A 13,683-nucleotide genomic window follows, 5' to 3' on the forward strand; every position below is an offset into this window, starting at 1 on the left:
AATCCATGGCATGCTATAGTATGCTGTCCGAGACCATGGGGTCTGGGGGGGGGACACTGGGGAGGCACTTGGGAAATAGTGAAGAAAAAAAAGACAGATGGTATGCGGTCCGAGACCATGGACTATAGCCGTTCACTTTTCCGTGAGTACAAGACCTTTTTGAAAGACTGCTAAATACAGAATAGGGTTAAAAACTATTCTCCTCACCTACAAAGCTCTCAATGGTCAGGCACCACAATATCTCAAAGAACTCATCGATCCCTACAAACCAAATAGAATACCAGTGCGTTTACAGTATGCAAAAATGCTTACCGTCCCAAAAATATCAAAAGGTACAATAGGAGGCAGGGCATAGGTCCCAGGCACCTCAGCTGTGGAACCTTCTCCCGGCTTCGGTCCGTGGGGCTGACACGCTCTGCACAGTCAAGACTAGGTTAAAAACCTCTCTACGACAAAGCCGTAGCTAGACTTGTCTCCAGTACTCGCTCACCCGACAAAGTCAAGGGTGAGAACTGAGTAAGCCTGCATGGGGAACCTCCCGCCAAAACGCACCTGTGTTTTGTGTCTGCTAATTGCTAAATACCATAATTGTACATTGTTTGTGTGGGTTTGTCTCCCAGCAGTGCTTGTAATATACACTGTATAGGCTCCAGTAAGGCCTGCCACTAACCCAACATCCGGGGAATCCCTCCCCGGAGTCTCTTTCCGTCCTCCACTTCGCAGTTCCGTGGACCTCTAATATTAACCACCAACTGACTGCCGAGTGTGTCCGTGGACCAGGCCCCTTCATGGAGCCCATCAGAAGTGTGACCATGGACCCGGCCTCACAGAGCACAACCTGGACCAGATGTGGACCAGGCCCCTCCACGGAACCCACCCTGTCTAGCTCTCTTCTATTCTTTCTTCCTATTCCCCCTCTACCCACCTGGGTGACGGCAGACTGCTGGGTGAGTGCACACATCCGCCTGGGAGATGGCAGACTGCTGGGTGAGTGCACACATCCACCTGGGTGACGGCAGACTGCTGGGTGAGTGCACACATCCGCCTGGGTGACTGATGGCAGACTGCTGGGTGAGTGCACACATCCGCCTGGGTGACGGCAGACTGTTGGGTGAGTGCACACATCCTCCTGGGTGACGGCAGACTGCTGGGTGAGTGCACACATCCACCTGGGTGACGGCAGACTGTTGGGTGAGTGCACACATCCTCCTGGGTGACTGATGGCAGACTGTTGGGTGAGTGCACACATCCTCCTGGGTGACGGCAGACTGTTGGGTGAGTGCACACATCCTCCTGGGTGACGGCAGACTGTTGGGTGAGTGCACACATCCTCCTGGGTGACAGCAGACTGCTGGGTGAGTGCACACATCCTCCTGGGTGACAGCAGACTGTTGGGTGAGTGCACACATCCTCCTGGGTGACGGCAGACTGTTGGGTGAGTGCCGACGCTTTGGCATGGGATGAACTTTGACCAATAAATCACAATGACCTGGACACCATATATGGCGGCTGATGTCACGATGACCAGGGTCTTGCCTGGGGTGACCAGGGTCTTGCCTGGGGTGACCAGGGGGCTGATGTCACGATGACCAGGGGGCTGATGTCACGATGACCAGGGTCTTGCCTGGGGTGACCAGGGGGCTGATCTTGCCTGGGGTGAGCGACAGGGATTTGAGTTAGGCGACGTCAGAGTGACAGGGATTGTGGGTTAGGCGTCAAAAACGCAAATTTCCATGGTTGAAAAAGGTGTCAGATAATCCCGTGAGGGATGGGCCACGAGGTGGCATGACACTAAAATAATTCAATCATAGACCCTTATGTAGACTTAGATAGCATTTTATACAGACTTATAGTATGTTACGTAGACAGCACTAGAATTGCATTTTATGTAGTCCTAGCACAGTATGTATCGTTTAATTTGTATGTTCTTAGTTTACGCATGTTTCATGATGACTACTTTTTATGTGTGTGATGTATTGCCATGCTTTGTTATTGCTTAATGTAAATCGCTCTGGATTAAGAGCGTCTGATAAATGCCTAAATTGTATCATTCACCAGCATAATAGTAAATAAAATAGCAGATCTACAAAAGGTAATTTTTGGGGCATCCAATGATAGATATAATCCTCATAATGACCGCATGCATGTTCTAAAAGTGTGAACAACAGATTCTTCATTAGGTTAAGTTATGACATGAGCACAACGTAACGGGAGTCACCGGCTGACAATTATACAGCTGATACAGTCTCCATTACGCCTGTATGAGGTCATTATTACAGCTGATAAGTCTCCATTACGCCCGTTCATGAGATGTAATTCATTTGACAGTTTGTAAATGCCAAAACACAATGATTAGAGCGCAGCAGGGAATCGAACCCCATTCCAGTAAACCAGAAGCGCCATGCCTGTGCCTCGTTTTGTGTTTTTTTATTTATTATAATGACCATAAGACTATGAAAGTACTCTTTATACAATTGAAAAGTGGAAGACTCACTCCATAAATACCTTAAGGAAAACGCCTAGACTTAAACTAAGAAAATATTAATTTTTTCATGCTCATAAAGTGCGGGAAAGTGCTAAAAGTGAAAAGTGCAGCAGAAAACGTTTGGGTCATAGGCCCAGTGTCAGTGCCTCGCCTACTGACCGGCGTGAATGGTGACGTTTTAACTGCAAATAGAAGCATAAATAAATCACATCAATACACATCACATACCGGGCCTGTGTTCATATGGTATGTGTACAGACGCGATGGCGCTTCACCCGCACATTATAGACATACATCACATCAATCCACATCACATACCTAACCCTAACCTAACCCTGCGTTCATTATGTGATGTGGGGATGACATGAAGCAGCTTTACACAAATTAGATCTGATGATATAGCACAGACAATGGTCTTATGACCTAGAGGTTTTCTGCTGCACTGTTGACTTTGAGCACTTCGAGCACTTTATGAACATGAATAAAATAAATAGATTTTCTTGGTCTCTGCCCAAGTAGTCGTCATTAGGTTTTCGTGGCGCGAGTATTTTTTTCCAGCCAGTTGTCCTGGAATGTTTTACATCTCAATTTTAAAATAAAAACAGTCACAGAAATAAGTGAATGAGAAAAGGAGAGAAAGACTGTATAATTTATGCCATTTGTGGATGATTGACATAAATTATGCAATGGCAGCAGCATTCTTATTTGCTTCATGCCCCTGTATTTGTCAGCAATACAGCAACACTATGAACATTAGTACACAACATACAACACTATGGATGACATCAGAACACAACTGCAATAAACAAAATTTGTATGGCTTGAACGATGCGCCTACATCACTTCCTGTTCTGAACGTAACAGTGTGTACCGCGCCTAAATAAAATGAGGCCGACCGACGTGAATGGCGAGCTATCCGCAATTGCTGTGAAATAGTCACAAAAGAAATCACATAAATGCACATCACATACCGGGCCTGTATTCATATGTGATGTGAACTGATGGGATGACGCTTTAACGGCAATTAAAATGACGAAACGTAAAACGATAGTTTCAATCAATTTATGAGAAACGCGACCCGAATCACGCACCACAGACACTAGTGAAGAACTAGTGTGATAGATAGGAAAGAAATTTAAAAAAATAAAATGCGATTAAAAACTCAAGACCACAAAAACAAATAACTTTATTAAAGCAAAGAATAGAGGAGAAAAGATGAAGGTCGGGTAGAAACCTTGTACATCCAAAACAGTTACTATTCTGGACAAAAAAAAAAGAATGGAAACTGTGATCCAATGATATTTATATAATAATCTGTTGTGTTTCAATGTTAATATTTAGTTACAAGCTCGTTGATACGTAACCGGTTCAATATATTAAAAAAATGCAACATGATATTTTAAAAAAAAAGAAAATCAATAATGGATCATCTTTGCATTGTGAGCTTGTAGATCGGCTATTTTTGCTACTTTAGTGTGTGACACTGTAGCATGACCAAGTAAGGACATTAATTTACAAAAAGGTTGAACTATGGAGATACAAGGTTTCTGCCCGACAGCCAAAGATAATAAACTACGCTCACTTACCTTCAATATCAGCCAGTAAACTCAACACACATTAACCAAGGAAGAAAATGATGGCTGAATCATGAAAATGAACTCTGGCCATCATTTTCTTCCTGTTAGTTTGCACAGATCTACAGCATAGAAGGCTGTAAACAGTAGGGGTGTAACGATACATTTTAACAGCGATACGATACGCATCACGATAAATGGTTGATGATACAATGATTTGAAATCGATACAGTAACAATTTAAAATACATTGACATTTTTTTAAGTAAAGTAATTAAACCTTTAATTTCTCTTCTAAAAATTGCTAAATACCACACAAAAATTTAGTATTGATACAATCGATGAATTGCATAGCAAAACGAAACATAGTCAATGTTGCCGTTTTCATTTCGATATGTTTCGATTCTTGAAGTTAAAATTGATTTTTCGATGCAGTTACTATATCGTTACACCCCTAGTAAACAGTGTTAAGCAGGCTACATGCTACCATAATGATACCAGACATAAATCACATACCTCCACATCACATTTGCACACACAAAGTCCACTAGTGAAGAACTAGGGCAATAGATAGGCAAGAAGAAAGAAATAAGAAATTACTTAAATAAATAAAGCAAAATGCGATTAAAAACTCAAGACAACAAAAATAAATAACTTTATTAAAAGCAAAGAATAGCAGAGAAAAGTGAAGAGACAAGAATCGGACTGGCATTATATACATGGCGTGAATGACAACATACGGTATGGTAGCATGTAGCCCACTTACACAAGCAGCAGGAATCAAAAGGTTAAATTACTAACCTTCACTGCCAACAGCAAGCAGCAGCAGCAGCGGAAGACATCGGTATTAGGTACAAACTCTGTCAGCTTCACGTTCTGAAATGACAGGGGAAAAAAGAACAAATTTAGTTGTCGGCCTACACGATGACATTTTGGAAGTCATAAGTCACTGACAGGGCTGTCACCATTATTTTACTTTATTAAAATTGTGATTAACGATTCACCCCTTTTGCAACCAAACTTATTTTAATTTTAGGACACAAGAAACACTTTCCTGGGGTTTTTATGTGTGCAATACGTTTTTTCTTCTTTTTCATGATGCCATGTTCATGACCAAAAACATGTCATGAAAATGTGGTCTCACTTCCTTCCTGGACTACAAAGTCACACCTCCATGCAGCCTCCCCCCTCTCCACAAAGAGAGGGGGGCACTAAAGCATTATGGGCAGTGTAGGAATTCAGCAATCAAGTCAGACACTCTGGCCATAGTGTGCAAATTTCAAATTGTGCTACGATTATCTGCTAAAAATACTAATCACCGCTGGAAGAAACTGCAGTCTAACCCTTTGTACACTAAGAGTTACAGACCCGTGGTTCAATTTGTATACTCCGAATTACAAGCCTTTAAAAAGGCAAGGTATTCTCAAACATTAAAAAATACCCGCTCAAGTTTTTAGCTTGTACATAAGTCCTATCTAATTGTATTAAACAATGTCAAACTCAGCAACATTGCAGCTGTGCGGCAAAGTGTTCGTTTCATAAAAATCCACCATAGACTCATGTTATGAGCGACTTCCTGTCAGAAAATAATCTGCAAGGAATGTCAGAAAATAATCTGCAAGGAATTTCTTAAGTATCAGAGTTTGGAAGCACTCGTTATCAGTAAAGCAACCTCCTGCTGCATCCTGCATGATGTGCACATTCAAAACAGGTGGTACGCATGGGCCGTTGAGTGATATTCAACGAGCGCTTCCAAACTCCAACACTTGGAGAGAAAAGAAATCACATGCAAGGAATTTCTTGACAGCAAGTGGCTCATAACATGTCTACGGTGGATTTTTATGAAACAAAGTAAAGATAATTCAAGCTTTTCGTACAGCTGCAATGTTGGAGTTTGACGTTACAACGAATACAATCAGATAGGACTTTTCTGTTTGATGTATGGACCGTCAATGGGAAGTTGCACCTAGCTCGTACCTTGCTGGCAAGATGGCTGCGGTCTGAATAAAGTCAATTGGGACACTTCACGTCTTTTGCAACCAGATGCAACCACCTTATTGTAATGATGTTTGGGAGACAAGGAACACTTTCCTGGGGTTTTTATGTGGGTAATATATATGTTTTTAGATATTTCAAAGTGTCAATGGTGTCCATGGTGTCATGGACACTGGGCTCACTTCCTTCCAGGACTATTAAAAGTGGACAGGAAGCAAACGGTGGACACCATGTTGCTCCCTGGAAGGGAGACCAAGGAATTGCAAGACATGCGCAATTGAGACCAAGGAAGCTGAACGCGGAAGTGTTGGCTGTATTTTAGCCCATTGCGCATGTTTCTTTCCTTCCAGGGAGCAACATGGAGTCCACCATACAGTCTCCACTTACTGTCCTCTTTTAATAGTCCTAATAGCACATGTTGTCTCAGTAAGGCAGCCCTCCCCTATCCACAAGGATCAGTGAACCAAAGCATTATGGGAATTGTAGTCTGGGAAGGAAGTGTCCATGACATCATGGACACTTTGAAATGAAATATTATTGAAACACATATTACCCACATAAAAACCCCAGTAAAGTGTTTGGCTCCCAAACATCATTAAAATAAGATCTGGTTGCAAAATGGGTGAAGTGCATTTTTGGCAAAATAGAAATGTAATTAATGCATACAATTAGTCATATCTGCCTAAGCCTAAAAGCCATAAAGAATGTTAAACTTTGCATTCATATGTTCAACGTCAAACACGAAATTGTTAATCGCAATCCTATGTATGACAATGAAGGGTCAACTTAACATGTAACGGTGACACAGCCCTAGTTTCTACTACAGCCACATGTAAACCAGGTACGTACCGTGGGGGGCCTTCCGCCGCTCGGGTTGAAGATAGCCGGTATTAATAGAGCCGTGTAGGTTGTATGGCACAAACGTCCCGAGCACCGTACACCTCGTAGTCTCAGGAAGAGCGTTCGTTGACACCGTTATACGTTTCAGCCCAGCCGAGTAGACACTCTATTACCAGCTATCTCCTGATGACTGCAGCCAAGGTCACCGCATGACACCAAGGTCACATGATTAACCTGTAAGACAGACATAAACCAACATTACACTCTTTTCCCCCAGATTTTATACATTGTAGAATTCATATAATATTAAGATGTTAAAGGTTTTTTTTTTTTTACTTCCAAAATCTACATTATACAACTTGAGTAAAAGTTTATAAAAAAAAAAAAAAAAAAAAAGGTATTGGCATGAAAATGTACTTCAAAATCAAAAGTATGCAGAATGTTGAAATGTTTAATTTTTTTTTGCAAATAAGCTCACAACGCATTGTGAGCTTGTAGATCAGCCAATTTTTAAATGGCCAAAATATGGCTGTAGTGGTAAATTACAATGGAGGCTAGTATGTTTTGTAATAATCCAAATCTACAAATTTAACTAGTAGTCAAGTTTCCAAATGACTGTAGTGGAGTATAAAAGTACAATACTTTCCACAGTAGGGCCTACTTCATTCAATATTTGTTTTACTTTCTACCGTTTAGAACAGGGGCGCCCAAAAGGTAGATCAAAGGCTGTGCAGGTAGATCACATGACACACCCCTAAAGAATATTTAATTTAAATATAAAATATATATTTGTTGCATCTGCCATAAAAAAAAGGGCCTTTCAGCTCAAACCCACAATGCAATCTTATAGTCTTATAGTTAAGAGTGTTGCTGTGCACAAACGTCGGTAGCATTACAAATTAAGTACAAAAACAAAACTCTATCTATTCCATGACATTTCTAGACTATTTTCAGCAATGGTGATCTTGTTTGTTTAAAGTAGCTCTCAAAGTCCAAAACAAAAGCATGGGCACCCGTGGTTTAGAACAATGTTTAGTGTGTTTGCTTCCTTCTCAAAAAAGGACATATTGTTGTCCATTTATCCCACTATAAACAAACAGTCCCATAAAAACACACCTGTTTAAACAATAGCAGTGTTAATGGAAGGTAAAACCACTAATGTTTAAACAATAACAGTGTTAATAGTCGATAAAACCGTGCTCAAACAAACATACCTTGAACAGCAAGTTGCCCCAAACACAAACAGAAGCTGTGCGCGCACGCTACTTAAATCTAAAGCCCCGCCCACTGGATTTGGCCTGTTCAATTACTACGTCACATCCGAGTGAATGGATCATCGCACGCACACACACACACACGCACGCACGCACGCACGCACGCAGGCGAGTAGCAACGTTTTATATTAAATTGAATTATGCATGAATAAATTATAAACGTTTTATTGATTCAGCTTTATTGATTCAAGAAACCAAAACTAACAGATAATAAACACAGCCTATATTATACTCTGTTACAATAGGAAGACCATCTATTCTCATTTAGCTTTAATAATAAATAATATAGAAATGAAATGAAATGAAATGAAATGAAATGAAATCTATATTTACCCAGGGTATCTGGGCTAAGCTCAAGAACTTGTTTCCAGCCAGGCCCTGCTCATAGAACACATTTCATCGTAGTGGTTGATGCCTTGTTCAAGGGCATTTCAGCGGTGGTAATTTTAACGTGTCGGACGGCTGGTTCGAACTGGGAACCTTCCGGTATCTAGACCGCGCCGCTATCCGTTCGGCCACCGCTGCCACACCAGACAGACAGACAGACAGACAGACAGACAGACAGACAGACAGACAGACAGACAGACAGACAGACAGACAGACAGACAGACAGACATTATAAGTGATTCTTCTTATAGCAATTTTATGTTTCATGAATTTTTGTAGGTTATAATAATTTGAATAAATATTATTACACTTAGTAAAAACAATGAACACATGATGGAGTCACTATGAAGCAGCAGGGGTCCTTGGGGAGGTTCCAGGGGTCCTTGGGGGGGTTCCAGGGGGTCCTTGGGGGGGTTCCAGGGGGTCCTTGGGGGGGTTCCAGGGGGTCCTTGGGGAGGTTCCAGGGGTCCTTGGGGGGGTTCCAGGGGGTCCTTGGGGGGGTTCCAGGGGGTCCTTGGGGAGGTTCCAGGGGTCCTTGGGGGGGTTCCAGGGGTCCTTGGGGAGGTTCCAGGGGGTCCTTGGGGGGGTTCCAGGGGTCCTTCGGGGGGTTCCAGGGGGTCCTTGGGGGGGTTCCAGGGGTCCTTGGGGAGGTTCCAGGGGTCCTTGGGGGGGTTCCAGGGGGTCCTTGGGGGGGTTCCAGGGGTCCTTGGGGGGGTTCCAGGGGGTCCTTGGGGGGGTTCCAGGGGTCCTTGGGGAGGTTCCAGGGGTCCTTGGGGAGGTTCCAGGGGGTCCTTGGGGGGGTTCCAGGGGATCCTTGGGGAGGTTCCAGGGGTCCTTGGGGAGGTTCCAGGGGGTCCTTGGGGGGGTTCCAGGGGTCCTTGGGGGGGTTCCAGGGGGTCCTTGGGGGGGTTCCAGGGGGTCCTTGGGGGGGTTCCAGGGGGTCCTTGGGGGGGTTCCAGGGGTCCTTGGGGAGGTTCCAGGGGTCCTTGGGGGGGTTCCAGGGGGTCCTTGGGGGGGTTCCAGGGGTCCTTGGGGGGGTTCCAGGGGTCCTTGGGGGGGTTCCAGGGGGTCCTTGGGGAGGTTCCAGGGGTCCTTGGGGAGGTTCCAGGGGTCCTTGGGGAGGTTCCAGGGGGTCCTTGGGGGGGTTCCAGGGGGTCCTTGGGGAGGTTCCAGGGGTCCTTGGGGAGGTTCCAGGGGGTCCTTGGGGGGGTTCCAGGGGTCCTTGGGGGGGTTCCAGGGGGTCCTTGGGGGGGTTCCAGGGGGTCCTTGGGGGGGTTCCAGGGGTCCTTGGGGAGGTTCCAGGGGGTCCTTGGGGGGGTTCCAGGGGGTCCTTGGGGGGGTTCCAGGGGTCCTTGGGGAGGTTCCAGGGGGTCCTTGGGGGGGTTCCAGGGGGTCCTTGGGGGGGTTCCAGGGGGTCCTTGGGGAGGTTCCAGGGGGTACTTGGGGAGGTTCCAGGGGGTCCTTGGGGAGGTTCCAGGGGTCCTTGGGGAGGTTCAAGGGGTCCTTGGGGAGGTTCCAGGGGGTCCCCAGCAGCAGGGGTCCTTGGGGAGGTTCCAGGGGGTCCTTGGGGAGGTTCCAGGGGGTCCCCAGCAGCAGGGGTCCTTGGGGAGGTTCCAGGGGGTCCCTAGCAGCAGGGGCCCTTGGGGAGGTCCCAGGGGGTCCCCAGCTATTTGAAATGTTTTGTAGTTTGAGTTATTTAACTTAAACACCCAATGAATTCTCAAATGGCAATAGCACAAGCTTTGGCATGCTACTAGTTCTACATACTTACATAGAACCCCCAAAAATATCCACTTCTCCACTGATGCAAATGTAGAGAAACCTCCCAGTACAAAGTCACACAGACACACGCATAGCCGTTTGATTATCATTGATTATGTGCATCGTTTGGCCTTCTACTCAAACACACATACAGGCCCTTATACTGTACATCAGCGGTTCCCAAACGTTTTCATGCAAGGACCCCCAAATTGACACTAATTAGCCCCGCAGACACCCCCCCCCCCCTTTGAAGAGATATGCCAGGGACCCCCATAAGAGAAGATTTTTACGGCTCAAGCAGTGATTCTCAACCCCTTTAATTTCAAGGACCCCCCAGTTTGACCTGCATTAGTCTATGCAGGTCTGGGCGGCGGTGGCTCAGGGGTAGAGTGCCTGGATGGGAACCGCAAGGTTGCCAGTTCGAACCCGGGCTCCCCCAGAATAACTGTCAAAGTGTCCTTGAGCAAGACACTGAACCCCTAATTGCTCCCGATGTGCTAGTTGGTGCCTTGCATGGTTTCCGCCGCCATCGGTGTATGAATGTGTGTGTGTATCTATGTACAGCGCCTTGGATAAAGGCGCTATATAAATGCACCATTTACCATTTCTACGGACCCCCATTTAATGGCATTTCTATCTCTGGGACCCCCAATTTGTATTGTAAAATCAATGTTAATTTAACTCTGAGAGTGTACACATGGAACCATTTGTACACTCGCAGAGTTACAGGCCCATAAGGGTCCATTTGGTTCCAAACCATCCTTTAGCTGGGGACCCCCTGGAACTGCCTCAAGGACCCCTGGGGGTCCCCGGACCCCACTTTGGGAACCACTGATGTACACTGTGACTGCAGCACCAAGGCCAGCACGGTCCAATCATAGAGTATATATATAATAGAGACTGAACTGGCGCGAAGCTCCGCCCCCCCCAGCTATTCATGTCAGTGGAAGTTGCTCAGTGGCGTTTTGAAGCACCCGGAAGACTGCCGGAAGTACCGTCTCAGAACGTCTACTTCCGCATTTGACCACCAAATTTTGGTGGTCAAATGCGGAAGTGCAACCGAGCGCTCAATGTTAAAGCCCAGCTGCACGGGGTTTCCCGGTCATGAATCCACGGGTCCGCCTGTAGTCCCTCCTCCTACCACTAGGACCCAGAGCTTCAACGTTGGAAAGCCTGCCTGCCCCCTTGGGTCCAATGGATGGATGTCTGACCACTGACACTGTGACTGCAGCACCAAGGCCAGCACGGTCCAATGGATGGATGTCTGAGCAAGACGTATATACAGTAGCTTAAATCTGGGGTGAAAAAAACAACAACAAACAAACAAACAAACAAACATACATACAAAAAAACAATAACGACCTGATGAAAAGACAAACGTACAAGAAAGATAATGTGTGTTTGTGGATAAGTCATATGGATAGCTATAACATATCCCAGGGACGTGAAAACAGGACACTGAAATACATACAGTAGGCCTACATACATATCCACTGCATTGATTTCTGCCCTGAAGGGTTAGTTCAGATTTTTGGATTTAAAGTCCTATGAAATACTTGCCATTATTAATATAGTGGTTGTGAAGGTATTAATTGATTGCCTGAGTCCCGTGCGAGCATGTTGGGAGTTTTGGGTAATATCAAGTATAGTTCCGAGGCCGGGTCACTGGGGCCGGGCCACGCATTAAAAATAAATTAATCTACAAAACTAGTGCCATTTGTATTGTTGACCTATTTCTACAATATAGAGCTACTTTCGTTCAAATTTTACCCCTATGTCACGTGGTACTACTTTTTGTTGGTGTGTTCAGTATCATTACACCCCATAGAGCAGCACAGAGTGCTGCTGCAGGATACTCTCCATAGCCACAGAGTGCTGCATTCTATGGGGCGAAGCACTCAAATGACGCTAGTTTTGTAGATTCATCTATTTTTAATGTGTGCCCCCCCCCCCCAGTGACCCTCGGAACCATATATTCCCCAAGCAGAAAGACTAACACTAAGGCAATCAATTAATACCTTCACAACCACTATATTAATAATGGCAAGTATTTCATACAGCTTCATGTCTAAAAATCTGAACTAACTCCCCAGACAGTGCCCCCCAAGTGCCCCCCCAATTGCCTCCCCATACAGTGCCCCCCCAATTGCCTCCCCAGACAGTGCCTCCCCAGACAGTGCCCCCCCAGTGTCCCCCAGTGCCTCCCCAGACGCCATATGTGTCGGCTTTTTGTGTCAACAGTACTGTATCATGGTTAAAGGATAACAACACAAGTTGACAAATTAATTCATGAGGAAGTATATTCATTTTTATTGGATGATTTACGATGACAAGAGCGCCCCTCACTTCACACGGGTGTGATTTTTTTATAGTTATAGTTATATATAGACTATAGTGCTCAGTGTGAATGGCCCGTTAAAAACATTGTTTCCTTTCCTCTGTCCTCCATAACCTAAAGTTTAAAAAACATGTTTCCTTGCTGTATGAGACTCCTCCCATACTGTAGCTGCTGTGTGATAACTGTATATGTGACTCCTCCCACTAGACTCTCCTCTCCTACATTCAACTGTTTAAACACACGAGTCGATCATTTTGCCACAACAACACAGAGAACTGAACACTCTGGAACCCTTGATGCCGCGTCGGATTAAAGTCTAAAGATTAATATCGGGTAAGTGTTTTTAATCAGAGGGGGGGGGGGCATGGGCAGGCTGACTGACCCAGGGTAGTGGTAACCCCAAAAACTCACAGCAAGCTAAAGCCAAATAAACAAAAAACAATTAAAACAATAGCAAACACAAGAGGGGAGGGGGAGATTACCACAACCACTGGTCCAACATGGATCCCCAGCACTGCAGGCCTGAAAAGGAGAACAGTATACATTTTAGTAGAGAAATCACATTCAAGATTAAAACACATTCAGTTTGAGGCTTGAACAGTGGTTCCCGCTTCACGCAACATAATAAACTTGATCCTTAAAATAGCCCATTAAAACAAGGGCGGTTGTTCAGTGGTGGTGATACTGGTGAATTTGATCCAGGCAAATCAACTGGCCCACATTTGCTAGGGCAGCACGTATAGAGGGTATGCGCATGCTTAAAGTGAATGGCACATTGAGTGGCAAATCGAGTGGCAAAGCAACATGCAAAGTGAGTTTAACATTGTTTAACGTTATTTAATGCAATCTGTTTGGATGCATGGGCTGTCAAGGTTAGAAAGTAGTTTTTTGCCACTCAGTAGGCATTCCTGCATAACTTCCGGGTTTGATGATGATGTCACGCGCATACCCTCTATAGTTCGATGCCCTCAGTGGCAGGAACCAGCTGGTAGTAGGAAACTCCAGGGAGAAACACTCCAGAAAGAATGAC

This window comes from Electrona antarctica, assembly GCF_951216825.1.
Source record: "Electrona antarctica genome assembly, chromosome: 15".
NCBI lineage: Eukaryota > Metazoa > Chordata > Actinopteri > Myctophiformes > Myctophidae > Electrona > Electrona antarctica.